At 40.3% G+C, this 14952-nt stretch overlaps 1 pseudogene; it reads right to left on the minus strand.

Annotated features, from left to right (window-relative positions):
• Positions 1–6873: 6873 nt before the first annotated feature.
• On the minus strand, positions 6874–8159 carry LOC128071049 (zinc finger protein 280B-like; annotated as a pseudogene).
• Between the last annotated feature and the right edge of the window lie 6793 nt (positions 8160–14952).

Consider the following 14952-nt stretch of genomic DNA (forward strand, 5'->3'; position numbering starts at 1 on the left):
TGCTGCCTGTAGTAAAACATGAAGGGAATTTTTCTAAAAATTTGGCAATTTTTCAGTCTTTTAAGACGACAGAAGATGTTAAAGTTAATGACTCTCAAGCAAGATCATATCCAGGGCATTGAGATTAGGTGGTCTAAATATAACATTTTACACCACCAACAGGCCAGTTCTTCTTCGTATTATTTTTTATAAACAAAGGTGTTCTAAAGGTGAGTGTGACTGTAAAATTGTTTGGTAAGCCTCAGAAAGCTGGAAGGGGATGCCTCATGGCATTATTTAGTCAGGCCAATACCCTCCAAAGAGTTTAGGGGTGTCACTCCGAGATCCTTTCAGTCACACAGTAAGACTTCTACCAAGGTTCAGGGTGTTATCCCTCAGCTATCTCAGCAGAAAACCAAGACAGAGTAAGCCTTATTATGAAGACATGTGTGATTGTGGCTTTGGAGTGGGGTGCTTTGCCATGAACACCAGTAAGAGTATCAGGAGACACACCAAGGTTTTAAGATAACATATTTAAGTTCAGCTCGGACTGCAAGGACCAGCAATAGTACAAAATAGGAGCTCTGGACTTCTACCTTCTACAAGCAGGAAGTAGGCTAGGGAGACTGTTTCACGTAACCATATACTAGCCACCTTTCACGCAACGGCATCACGTGAGGGGGTAGAGTTAAAAAATCAGAGACTGAAGCCGAGGAAGTTTCCAGGCCTTAAATACTAATCAAAGGACTGCCCACAAGAACCCATGGGATTTCACAACTGCTACTACTGACTCCCATCTCCCCTCCCCTTTCTGGAACAGGAGTGTCTATGAAGGTTATCTATGCCCCAACATACCACCACTGTATGTCGGCTGTGAAAGGGAGCAGATTTACTCATCTCTTTTGCTCACACATCCTCCGGTCTAGAGGAACTACACTTGTATAATTTGAACTGATGTGTTGGAGACTTGAGAGGCTCTTGGACTGCAAGGAGATCAAACCAGTCAATCCTAAAGTAGATTTCTCCTGCATATTCATTCGAAGGACTGATGCTGAAGCTGAAGCTCCAATACTTGGGCTACCTGATGCGAATAACTGACTCTTTGGAAGAGACCGTGATGCGGAAAAAAATGAAGGTAGGAGAAGGGGACAGCAGAGGATGGGATTGTTGGATAGCATCATCGACTCAATGGACTTGAGTCTGAGCAAGCTCCTGGAGTTGACGGACAGGGGAGCCTGCAGGGCTGCAGTCCATGGGGTCGCAAATACGACACAACTGAGCAACAGAACACTTGAGATACTGTACACGTGGACCCTGATCCATAGCTGGACCTGACTTAGACGACAAGGTCCTGAACTTCAAGTTAATGCTATAACAGATAAATCGTTTGAAAGCATTGGCAGGAAAATGCATTTTGGACATACAAGCATGTAAACAGTTTCCGGCCATCTGTGTACCACGCGGTTTTAAACTATGTCCACGGTTCCTTCCTTCTCCCCTTCACATGTGTGGTGGACTTAGTGGCTCACTTCTCATGTTAGAATATTGTAGAAATGAACAATGAAGCGTCTGAGACTAGGTCATAAAAGGCACTGCAGCCTCCTTGCTCATCCTCTTGGATCACTCACTCTAGAAGCCAGCTTAGTCATATCTTGGGAACACTCACGTAGCCCTTTAGAGAGGCCCATGTGAAAGAACCGAGGCTTTCTCCCAACAGCCAGCAAGCAAACTGGTTTCAACAGCTATGTGAGTAAGCCATCTTGGAAGGAAATCCACCGGCGCATGGCAAGGCTTCAGAGGATGGCAATCTCATGAGACACTGAGCCACAACACTCAGCTGAATTACTCCTGGATTCCCAACTTTCACCAGCAGTATGAAACTATATTGTTTCAAGCTGCTAGTTTTGGCTAATTGGTTATGCAGCACTCGTTCATTAATGCACTGCCAACTTTGGGCAATGCCTTTATTCAGGGCTGCCTGTCCATCTAGTCCAATCTAATCCAGAATCTGCTACTTCACTTTAGAAAACACAGCCCACCCTTGATTTGACCACCCTCAGTATCAGATCAAATATCATTTCACTCACCTGAATATCTTATCAGCCTTGCCTAGCCTCAGCAATGATCCTCTCAGTTGAGCCAGAATCCACCCTCACCCTTATAGTCCTCTTAATAAGTTTCCGTCCACTGACACCCATTCTGTTATTGTTGTCCATTGCTTTTCAGTCTCCCATCTCTGTTTGTAATCCCATGGACCCACCCTGTTCCTTAGCTATAAATCCCAGCTGCATCCCTGCTGGAGTCAGACATAAGCTCAGTCTCTCTCCCATGTTATAATACCCCACTGTAGTACTCTTACCTTGAATCAAGTTTTCCTTACCACCTTTTGGAAGTGTTATGAATAATTTTTTAACATTGCCAAGTTCTGTTAGTAAGGATAATTCTCAAAGGAATATAGTTTTATACCTTACTCTCTATACTATATTCATTTGGGGGAACAAATATCTAAAATTAAAACATTTTATGTTTTCACCATACAAACAGAAAATATCTTTGAAACTACATTTACATATCTTAAAACATGTAGGAATCTGAAAAGGATGTGTGTATAGACATGTCAGTGTATACACACACATACCCTCAGAGCTCCAAGGAAAACTTAATTCTCAGCAAACGATAAATTAGAACATTCAGCCTGAAAATAGTGAAATCTTTGGAATCAACTTGCCAAAAATCTTAGACAATGAAATTTTAATTAAAAACCATGTATACATAAAAATATTTGGGATTCAGACAAAATTGCTAAATAAAGATAGGTCAATCCCTAAACCATCTATGAGAAAAAAAAAAAAAAAGAGAAATCCTCAGTATCATGTAATAACCTATAACGGAAAAGAACCTACCAAAGAATAGATACGTATCTGCATAACTAAATCACTCTGATATACATCTGAAATTCAAGACTGTAAATTTAATACATTAACAGAGAAAAAAATTGTAAAGAAAGCTTCTAAAATACAAAGTTACAAAAGAAAAAATCCTAAAGAATGTAGAAAGTATATATGAATTGAAACAAAAATAGAAAACAACAAAAATAAACCTTGTTGGGATAATAAAGCAAGAGCTGCTTCTTGGAAAAAGAAAATCAGAAACATTGATACAACGGTGGCAAATCTAATAAGGGGACAAGGAGGTTAATTATGGGATTCTGAGAGGATAATATTCAACTCTGAGTGGAATTACATTTGTTTCAGGAAAGGTCCAGTCAAGCAAAAACCTGGAGAAAGAAAGGGAAGGAAAGAAAGAGGAAGAGAGACAAGGGAACAAAGCAAGAAAAAGAAAGGAACGAATGGAGAACGAAAGAAAAGTAAATGTCTCAACAAATGTTGTAAACTATCCAATCAAACAATTCTCTTCAAGATCTAAAAACAGAAACGGAAATTTATTAAGCCAGATACTCACTGCTTTTGATGGTACTCAGAACAAGAAAGCCCATTTACACATCACTATTTAGAAGCTCAGAACTGGCCAACACCAATACGATTATTTAAAAAAATAAAAATATGCCATGTTATTTGTAAAAAGACAGACAGCAGAAATAATTTTTTAAAAATTATTTCTACAAATACTAATTTTACTTACAATGTTTGGCAACATTAATAAAATAATAAATTTTTCCCGAAAGAACAAGCACAGCAGACAAGGAAATTCACAAAGGGCAGTAACAAAATAGTAATGTTGACAGATCTTCAATATATTCGTAAAGAAAACAAAGTGTCATTGTGTGAACAAAATATAGAGGTATCAATAGAAAAACAGAGGAAGCTCCTGAAAGAACTCAACTCACTATTAACTATCTTTTATTTGCAGGCACAGAATCTGACTCAAGTTAAATCTAAGAAGCAAAGCCCTGAGGTTATTATCTCTTCGTTTGTGTGTGTGTGTGTGTGTGTGTCTGTGTGTGTGTGTGTGTGTGTGTGTGAAAATTTAGGAAATTTAGGCTGGAGAGGGAAGAAGAGGATAGAGACTTCAAGTGCCTTGAAGGAGGAGGAGGAAAGAGAGGGGGTTGGAGATTTGATTGTGTTATTTGAACAGCATTGGTGAAGCTCAAACAAGGGAGGTAGCAAGCCATGCAGGCCTACGGGAAGAGCATTTCCCGAAGAACAGCACTTGCAGTCTCTGGATCGGGAAGAAATGGAATTTGATGGAGGAAAACCAAGGCCAGTGTTGTCAAAAAGAGTACATTCGTGGGGAAAAGAGTAGAGTAGAAGGACAGAGAATGGAAGAGAGGAAGCAGTCAGGGACCATATTGCTGGAACCTTTTAATTTGGCAATAAATACAACTTGTCCTCCTTAGGAGCATACTTCACAGCAACTAACAGTAACAGTGTTGATAATACTCAGCAACAATAAAAACACATAACTAAAACATTTCGTATTTTTTACTACAGAAATCGAAGACAGGAGATAAGAATGCAATAGTCTGCGTATTTATTTACACACAGAGTTTTCACCTGAGACCAGAATACACACACACTCTTTATACAACTAAAAGTGGTTTAAGCTGACACTCAGCAAAGTGCTTGGGCCCAAGTAAACTAACTGGAAAGGCCTAGTAAAATATTCAAAGTGCAAATAAACCAATCAAGCTTCGAGTAAATAAACACAATTTATTTGAATTTGAATTTACACTCAGGAAATTACCTAAAATGGAGACAATAGACTCACTACAGCTTAATCATCTGTAGTCCTTCCTCTTCAGTTCTGAGAGGGATGCTAACCCCTTGGTGATTATCACTTTCCAGCATTTTGGGAAAGCTTAGAGGACTTAAATAAATTGAGGAGTGGGGAGAGTGGGGAGAGACAAAGAGGAGGAGAAAGGAAGAGGAAACGGAGAGATTGCTCCTGGCATAGGTCTACAGACAGGATCCCAGCTTCCTTGAATGGTGCACAGAGACCGCTAGCTATCTGTGCCAGAAGTGGAGAAGGGGTGACATTCAACTCCAGGAGGAGACTCAACTCCAAGGACCTACAGAGGCAGCCAAGTGTGCTGATGTTCAGGAACCAATACTTAGAGGGTACCCCACAGGTCTGTGAAAGAGCCCTTGGAGACCGCAAGAAAAAAAGGTTTCCACAAGTATAATCACAGATTAGATGGTTGGCGAGATTAGAGGAAGGATAACTCTATGACCTGATAATTACTGAAATACAGGAGACAATTCTTGCACATCAGACTGTGTCAAGAAAGACTGAAACTCAATTAGTTTGATACAATGGGAAATTACACACGCCAAGAATTAGCTGTTAACGCTACTACATTTGTGTCCAAGGCAAGATAAGATACAAAACTGAAATCTTCACATGTTCAACTAGGGTAAGACACATGTAACTGGAAAATATAAGGAAGAGTTCTAAAAAGGGTTTAATCACCCTGGACTATTTTTATCCACCATATTTACTATTCTTGGACAACTCCATTGTAGCTTAAGGGTAAGAGAACTCAATTTAGCCCAATTCAAAAGCTGAACAGATTTCCTGTGTTTGATCCTTTGCAGTTAAAACTATGGGTCCAGCACAAATCAAAGTGGACGTCAAGGCTCTCTTTCCTTTGGGAATTTTAACTTGCTTCGCTACTGTGTCTGACACAGATATGCCTACCTCATTGGGACTACAGGCCAGCCAACTGGCAAAGGGGACGCAATGAATCAAATTCCCCTTTTGATCACTCAACAGGAGGTCCACAGGCACCAGGTCTCATTCTATTAACTATCTCTGCTTCTCCAACTGCAGTCAGTGATACACAGGGCCTGCTTGATGCTTGCAAGGGTCTCTCACCAAACACAGGCATTTTAACCATTGGCTTCCTTGAGATGTCCCTGGGGTAGGTAAACGCACTCTGAGACAGTGTTCCTTCTACCTTGGCTCTATGCCTGGAGTGAATGTATGCCTCTTCCTCAGCTGGGACAAGAAGCCACAGCTCTTCACTGATTAAATCCCGTGTCTGGTCCAAACTCACATCATAGCTTCTCCATCAACTTCTCCACTGCACGCTTTCAGAGCCAGGTTATCTTCGATCAGCCCAAGAGGCACTTCAGAGAGTGACATTCAAATCTGGCTATATAGCTGATACTGAGAACTTCAAGGCATGAAAACAGTTGAAAATTACGTTGCTAAAACACTCTACAGATTATATGTATACTAGAGCTTTCGAACTTACAAGTAACATCAGCTACCGAAATAGGTTCTTACTTTTCCTTTCTCCACTTCTCTCATTCTCTCTCTCTCACACACACGTGCACACAATCTTTTTACATGTTAAGACAATTATATGAAAAACAGATAATAGACTTTTAAATAACATCTCAATACGCAGATCAAACGACACTGTACTTCCTGTATTTAAAACAAAATCACATAAATTACCCATCGGTTTCCCTATATTTGATATTATTGAATAATGCTATAATTTGATCTTTTTGGTTTTAATGGGGTTTTTAACTTTGACTGAAATACTTGCTTCAGACTTACTGAAAGCAGAATTAACTTTTTTCTTCTTTTTTTGACCTCCTACTTTTAGATTTGGGGGGTGATGATTCAAAATCAGATGTGTTCACGGTAATGGACGCTACTTCCACCAATCCTGGTTGAAGGGGTTCCAGTGATACCTGAATGACAATTTTTGTTTCAGGAGACAATCCTTCTAGCTGCTTAGGCTTCTTAAACATTTGATGACACTGGGTCTTGTGCTCCCTTTCCTCTTTGGAAGTTAAAAACTGCAGCCGACATTTGGAACACTGGCGAAAACTCTTTTCCCAGTGCCCTCTATGATGACGTCCGTAGGCTGTTGCAGTTTTAAAAATTTTGAGACAAAACGGGCAAAGTAAATTCTTAGTGTTACCACGGTATGCTCTGAAATGTGCATCCACATCTGCAAAAAATGATGATCTGTAACTGCAAACCTGGCATACATAGGGCATTTCACCAGGCTTATGATTGTCTTTCATGTGCTCTAAGAGGACCTGATCTGTGTCAAAGGACAACTCACAGATGCGACAGACTGTGGAGGGCCCCTGGGGAGTGTGGACACTTTCAATGTGACACTGCATCTGGAAGGGAGTAGGAAACTGGCGGAGGCAGTGCCGGCAGGTGGTGTGGGTTTTCCAGCTGTCACCTCTCTGCCTCTCAAGTTCCAAATGGTGCTTCATGTGATTCATAAACTTGACATTTTTTAGAACTTTCAAGCAGCTGAGGCATTTAAACGCTGTGTGGGTCTTCGGTTCTGGCTGCCCAACTCCTATATGCTCTCCATAGTAGAAGTCACCAAGTAACACAATCAGCTTTCCTTCTGTGGGATCACCAATTTTGTTTGGACTTGCTAAACTTGCAAAATCAGTTTTTGTCAGTCCATTTTCCCCTAAAGGTCTTACAGGCTTGCAATGACCATTGTCCTTTGGAAAAGGTGTTGGACAAGGTTCTCCATTCTGAACATGGCTTAGTGAGGTATGGACACGGTCTGGTGTGCTTTGCTGAGTGGTCACTGTATGAAAAATACCTGAAAGGGACAAAGCTAAAGAATGTTCCCCTATAATGCCATCACTGAGCTTAGGCCTTCTGGGATTTCTGCTATTTGTTTCACAAGTGGAAAGTCGCTTTGAGACATGAGGACTTTTATTCATATCTCCTGCAGAAACCGCTCTTTCTACTGGATGCTGCAATGAACTTGTGAAGGTAATCAAAGAAGAACATGACTCCTTTGAAAAGCACTTCGGCACTCTTTGTGGTGAAATACTTTTATAATCAGCTTGAGATGGAGGTTCAATAATAATAGGACTATCTGTTGATCTTGATTCAGAGTCAGAAACTGGCAAGACAGTCTTTGCTTCTGATGTAGGAGTCACATGACTAACAGGCTGTAATTTGTCAGCGTTACCTTTCCTGAAGTGACCATACCTTTTTCTCCTTGAACAAGAACCTGGGGTATCTCTGCTCAGTACGTTTGAAACGACTGGTTTTGAAGCTGAGCTCATCCCAACAAAGATCACGTCAGCATCTTCATTTACATGTTCCACTCCGACCAAGATCACTTCATCATCATCATCATCTGCTTGTTTGGCTTCTCCCTCCCTTTTCCGTACTTCTGGCTCTTGTTCTTCTTCACGTAACATACATGGTAGTTCCATATTTTGAGTACTTTTTTATTCTTAGAGGGTGCGGCCACAAGTCCCAGTGCTTCCTTTATACAAACTGCCACCTAAGTATAAACATACTACATATTAGTTAAGTACAGAAAAATGGGCTATTTGATTATCTCCAAAACTCTAGAGTAGTTTTAAACATCCTTATCTTACAGACAAAGACACTGAGTGTCAACGAGACTCATTGACAGCTGAAAAACCTATGACTACAAGTCTACATGGCTCTAGAATCATATCTTTGTCCCATGTTCACTTTAACCTCTTCTATTTAAAAAAATAAAGAAAAAAAACCCAAAAACCCACCACGACTGATCATTAGGTGAAATCACATGTAAAGGACGAGTACTTTTACAAAAGCACTGTTGTACAGCGTTCAGAAACATGGACTTTGGAGTCAAAGAAGATTAAGTTGGAATTCTAAGTTAACCACACACCAGTTGCATCTTCTTGGGCAAATTTATAACTTTTAAAGGTGTTTCTGTCTCTTAAAGACAAACATGCTTATTTCTTAGACTTAAGGTTACCAGCTCTTTTTAAAAGGCATCGGCTATTCAAGGGCATCTTGTTTTGTAGTAAAATTTGAAGAAAATGTATCTTAAATGCACATTACACCTGATTCACAAATTCTAATTTCATAAATGTTAACAAAGAAAATAGGTAGCAAATTCAAAGTATAATCTATCTATACCTAGTTAACAAACAGCATAATTCAATGTCAAGCACTTAACACAGGCCTAGGAAATTGAGAATGAGCTGTCTTGATAGTCTCACCCCAATTCCACACTGATATATCCTAAATTTCTCCCTCTAATCCTAGCTAAACTTAAATCCAACAATGCTTCATCCTTCACGCCACAGGTCTCTTCCCCATATAGCAGGCAAAGTGATGCCAGTATTTCTCTCAAACCAATATCAGACAGAGACATCACACACAGACACACACATACACACACACACACACACACACACACACCCGATATCCCTTATGAATACAGGTGAAAGAATCTTTAACAAAATACTGGCAAACAAAATCCAACAACATATAAAAGAGATTGTATACCATGATCACATGGGATTTAGGGAGGTATGCAAAGTTGGTTCATTATATGAAAGTCACTCAACATTATGCCATTTTAAAACAATGAAACAAATAACACATCTGCCTGAAGAAAAAGCATTTCCCTGAATCTAGCACCTTTTCAGAACCGGGCTTAAAAGAACACTTAATAATTAAGAACAGAAGAGAACTTTCTCAATCGAAGGGCACCTGTAAAAGACCCACAGCTAACATCATACTTAAGAATGAAAAACTGAAAGCTTTCCCTCTAAGACTGGGGAAAACACAAGAAGTCTATTACACACTTTGGCTCAACATTATACTGGCAGTTCTATAACCAGAGCAATCAGGTAACAAAAGAGAAATGTTGCTGTTGTTTAAAAAACAAAAACGAAAAAAAAAAAAAAAAAGAAAACAACCAGCCTTCAGAATGGAAAGGAAAAAGTCAAAGTATATTGGAGATAACATACTTTTGTATATAGAAAATCTTGAAAAAAACACAAGTATTAGAATTAATATAAAGCTTGCAGAATAGAAGACAAATATTTTAAAAGTCAATCACATTTTATACAGTAGAAACAAATGTTGTTAAGTAAATACCTGAATCTACACTAGCATTAAAAAGAATACTTAGGAAGTCAGAAAGAGAAAGACAATATATTCTTTGGAATGGCTGAGTAATACTCCATTGTGTATATGTACCACAGCTTTCTGATCCATTTATCTGTTGATGGACATCTAGGTTGTTCCATGTCCTGGCTATTATAAACAGTGCTGCGATGAACACTGGGGTCCATGTGTCTCTTTCAATTCTGGTTTCCTCAGTGTGTATGCCCAGCAGTGGGATTGCTGGCTCATACGGCAGTTCTATTTCCAATTTTGAAAGGAATCTCCACACTGTTCTCCATAGTGGCTGTACTAGATTGCATTCCCACCAACAGTGTAAAAGGGTTCCCTTTTCTCCACACCCTCTCCAGCATTTATTGCTGGCAGACTTTATATGAATCAATTCTAATGGGATGGATAAAACTGGAGCCGATTATACACAGTGAAGTAAGCCAGAAAGAAAAACACCAATACAGTATACCAACACATATATATGGAATTTAGAAAGATGGTAATGATAACCCTGTATGAGAGACAGCAGAAGAGACACAGATGCTTAGAACGGAATTTTGCACTCTGAGGGCGCGGGTGGGGTGGGATAATTTGGGAGAATGGCACTGAAACATGTACACTATCATGTAAGATAGTCGCCAGTCTATGTTCCAGGCAGGATACAGGATGCTTGGGGCTAGTGCACAGGGGTGATCCAGAGAGATGATATGGGGTGTGAGGTGGGAGGGGGGGGTCAGGATTGGGAACTCGTGTACACCCGTGGCGGACTCATGTCAATGTATGGCAAAACCAATACAGTATTGTAAAATAAAATAAAGTAAAAATAAAAATTAAAAAAAAAGAGAAAGACAAATCTTGTATGGTATCACTTACATGGACTCTAAAATATGACACAAATGAACTTATCTATGAAACAGAAACAGACTCACAGACATAGAGAGCAGACTATGTGATTCCCAAGAGGGGAATGGTGGGGCAGGCATAGATTGGGAGCTGGTGATTAGCAGATGCAAACTATAATATATACAATAGACAAACAAGATCATACTGTATAGCACAAGGAACTATATTCGTAATTTGTGATAAACAATAATGGAAAAGGGTATGAAAAAACTGTGTGTGCATATGTGTTGTTTACATATGAAGGAAAGGAAAGGACAACTGTTGGCAAGCACGTACAGAAACTGGATTCTTGTGTGTTACAGATAGATTTTAAAATGGTGCAACTGCTACAGAAAACAGTTTAAAGGCTCCTCGAGAAACTAAAAACTAGAGCTGGCACATGATTCAGCAATTCCACTTCAGGATATAAATTCAAAAGAAGTTAACATGGGGTCTTGGGATATCTGCACAGCCGTGCTCACAGCAGCACGAAGCACAACAACTATGAGGTGGAAGCATCGAAATGTCCATCAAATGTGATAGATACATACAATGAAATATTATTTAGCCATATAAAGAAAATTCTTTCACATGCTACAACATGCATTATCATTTCACACATCAAGCCAAATGAAATAAGCCAGTCATACAAAAAGACAAATACTGTAAGTTTCTACTTGTATGAAATAGCTAACATAGTCAAGTAATCGAAAGGAAACAAAAAAGAACGACGGAGTCCATGGTCTAGGTCAACAACCAAGAAAAGAGGAGTTGCTGCTTAATGGGACAGGTGATGGGTACAGAGTTTCGATTTTGCAAGATGTAAAGGTGTAGAGATCTGTTTCATAACAATGTGATAAGGAAGTCCCTGGTAGTTCAGAGGTTAGGACTCCACAGTTTCCTATCAGGGGCCTGGGTATGATCCTCAACCAGGGAACTGTCATTCAAGCTGCATAGCACAGCTAAAACAACGACAACGACAACAAAACAACACTGTGACTATGTGTGTGTATATGTGTTAGTCACTCAGGTGTGCCCAACTTTGCATCCCCATGGACGAAAGCTCACCAGGCTCCCTTCTCCATCGGATTTGCAGTGGCTTGCCATTTCTTTCTCCAAAAGGCTGATGAAAGTGTGTGAAATACTTAGCATGCAAAAATGGTTAAACTGGTAAAAATTTAAGTTAGATGTTTTCTACAACAATTAAAAAAAGAAAAGCTTTTAACAACCAGGAAAAGAATTTGAATAGACATTTCCGACTCTTTGCAACCCCATGGACTGTAGCCTATCAGGCTCCTCCGTTCATGGGATTTTCCAGGCAACAGTGCTGGAGTGGATTACCATTTCCTTCTCAAGGCGATCTTCCCGACCCAGGAATTGATCCCAGGTCTCCTACATTGCAGGCAGACACTTTCCCTTCGGAGCCACCAGGGAAGCCCCTAGCAAAATGTAAAGCAGTCTCACTGAGATACTACTTCACACCCATACTACTTCACACCCAATCAAAATGACGAATAATAACAAGTGCTGCAGAGGATGTGGAGAAAAGGAATCTTCAGATATTGTTGAGGTAATTGCTGTAAATGGTACAATCACTCTTGCAAAAGTGGTTTGTCAGTACTTCAAAAATTAAATATAGAGTAGCCATATGATCAAGGAATTTCCCTCTTTTGTATATATCCACAAACACTGAAAATGTTCAGTCCATGCAAAATCAGTGTTCACAGCAACATTACTCACTATAGCCACAAAGAGTACACCATCCACGTATTATCCATTCATTGACGAATGGATAAACAAACTGTGGTATACGCTCAAAATGGACGGCATAGAAGCCATTTACCATATTCATTACCATATTCAGCCATAAAAATAAAACAAAAACATTCACTGCTATACAGCCATGAAATGGAGGAATCTTGAAAGTACACAAACGAGGGGACTTTCCTGGAGATCCAGTGTTTAAGACTCTCCACAGGTGCCATCCCTGGCCTGGGAACTAAGATCCCACATGCCACAGAGCTAAATAAATAAATATTGAAAAAGAAAATATGACATCTGAATCAAGCCAGACACAAAGGTCACACTTTGTATGTGGGAGAACTGTAGGTGGAAGAGAAGCAGGAAAGAGAAGCACTCTGTAATCCAAGTGAAACATTTTTTTCAGGGAGGAGGAAATGAACTAGTCTGATAAAGGATGCCAATAAATTAAGTAAGATAACAACTAAAAATTGACCACGGAGTTAAACATTTGAAATTCACCTGTGGCCTTGACAAGAGCGGCTTTAAAGGAATATGGGAGAACTAGAGATAACAAAGTCTAGAAACAACTCTGCAGAGATCTATAATAAGCAAACATGAAAAAAAAGCAGCAGAAGCAGGATGTGTCACCCAAAGATGGATTTTTAACGACAGGTCACATTATAGTCAGTCTGTTTGCTGATGGGAACCATCCAGAGAAACAGAAAACTTAATCCAGAACAAAGAGGAGACTTGCTAGAAGATCAAGAAATGAGTAGGTCTAGAACTGAGTACATCAAGAATTGAGTAGATCAAGCCAGAGAGCACACAAGCTGGAGAAGGCAATGGAAACCCACACCAGTACTCTTGCCTGGAAACTCCCACAGATGGAGGAGCCTGGTAGGCCGCAGTCCATGGGGTTTCGAAGGGTCGGACACGACTGAGCGACTTCACTCTCATGCTTTGGAGAAGGAAATGGCAACCCACTCCAGCGCTCTTGCCTGGAGAATCCCAGAAAAGGGGGAGCCTTGTGGGCTGCTGTCCATGAGACCGCACAGTCGGACATGACTCAAGAGGCTTAGCAGCAGTAGCGGCACACAAGAAGGGTACACAAGCCAAATAATTTGCTCACATTGACAGAGCTGAGGTCATATGAAAAAAAAGGCTGACATGGTGGATTAATGGGTACAGTAACCAGCCTTCAAGTGAATCGAATCTCCTGATATTCCCACCCCTGTGTAGTTCTCTCTCAATCTATCACAGGGTTGACCTGTGAGACTAAGCAAATACACAACTGAAGACGTGTAACATCTGAAAAAAGACTCTGCACTTTATCATGGGTGGAAGTGCTTTCCTGAATCACTCATTCTGAGAAAAGACAGCAGCCTCCACAAGAGAAGCCCCTTGGAGAGGCCCACAGAAGGAGGAACTGAGGCTTCATGAGTACAGGCAAGTGAGAGAGCTTAGATTCAACAAGCTAAGTCTTCAGAGGTGGCCAAGCCAGACAAAATCTTGACTACTACCTCAGGAGAGATCCTAGGCCAAGAGATAACAAGTGTGAAGTTCTTTCAAACTATTCAATTTTGAGATCGTATGTACAACACAAACATTTCAAGTTATAATACCATTCACATCATACTTACACACAGAAGAGTTCTCCTATAAATATAGCAAAAATTAAACACACACACACACACACACACACACACACACACACACACACCAATCCAAAGCACCGAAACACAGGAGTTGCCTGGCAGTCCAGTGGTTAGGTTAGGACTCAGTTCTCTCACTGCCAGGATCCTGTGTTCGATCCCTGGTTGGGGAACGAATATCCTATGAAGCCACATGTTGTGACCAAAACAAAACATGCTGTGAAGTTCAAAGCTGTACCAGCAAGATAAGTATACAACACAGTGTAGGCACAAGTTGCTGGGCATAGAGCTACCTATGATCTTGTTTACTCGCATGAAATGAACTCAGATGGTGCCTCGCCCCCATCCAGTAGAGTTCACTTACTTAATGAAAAAAAGCCCTTAAGGATACAGAAATGAGCAAGTAATCTCACGTGAACATGTTAAATCACAGGACATTGTCTCTGAATGAACCACTTGATTCATTTATTCATTTGGCCATGCTGCTTGGCTTGTGGGGTCCCGGTTCCCTGACCAGAGATTGAATCCAGACCACTGCAGTGAAAGCCCAGATTCCTAATCACCAGGCCACCAGGGAACCCCCCCACCTGCATTGCTTTGCTTTCCTAGCTAAAAATTTAGGATATGTGCATTCCCAATTTTAGCCTCACCAAGTGGTAGGAGTTAGCTCTACACAGCTTAAGACCCATGGTGCTCTTACTTTTTTTCTTTCAAGTGTGTGTGTGTGTGTGTGTCTGTGTATGTGTGTGTGTCTGTGTCTGTGTGTCTGTGTGTCTGTGTTTTTTTAATTTTTGCTATATTTATAGGAGAACTCTTCTGTGTGTAA

This window comes from Budorcas taxicolor, chromosome Y (assembly GCF_023091745.1).
Source record: "Budorcas taxicolor isolate Tak-1 chromosome Y, Takin1.1, whole genome shotgun sequence".
Lineage (NCBI taxonomy): Eukaryota > Metazoa > Chordata > Mammalia > Artiodactyla > Bovidae > Budorcas > Budorcas taxicolor.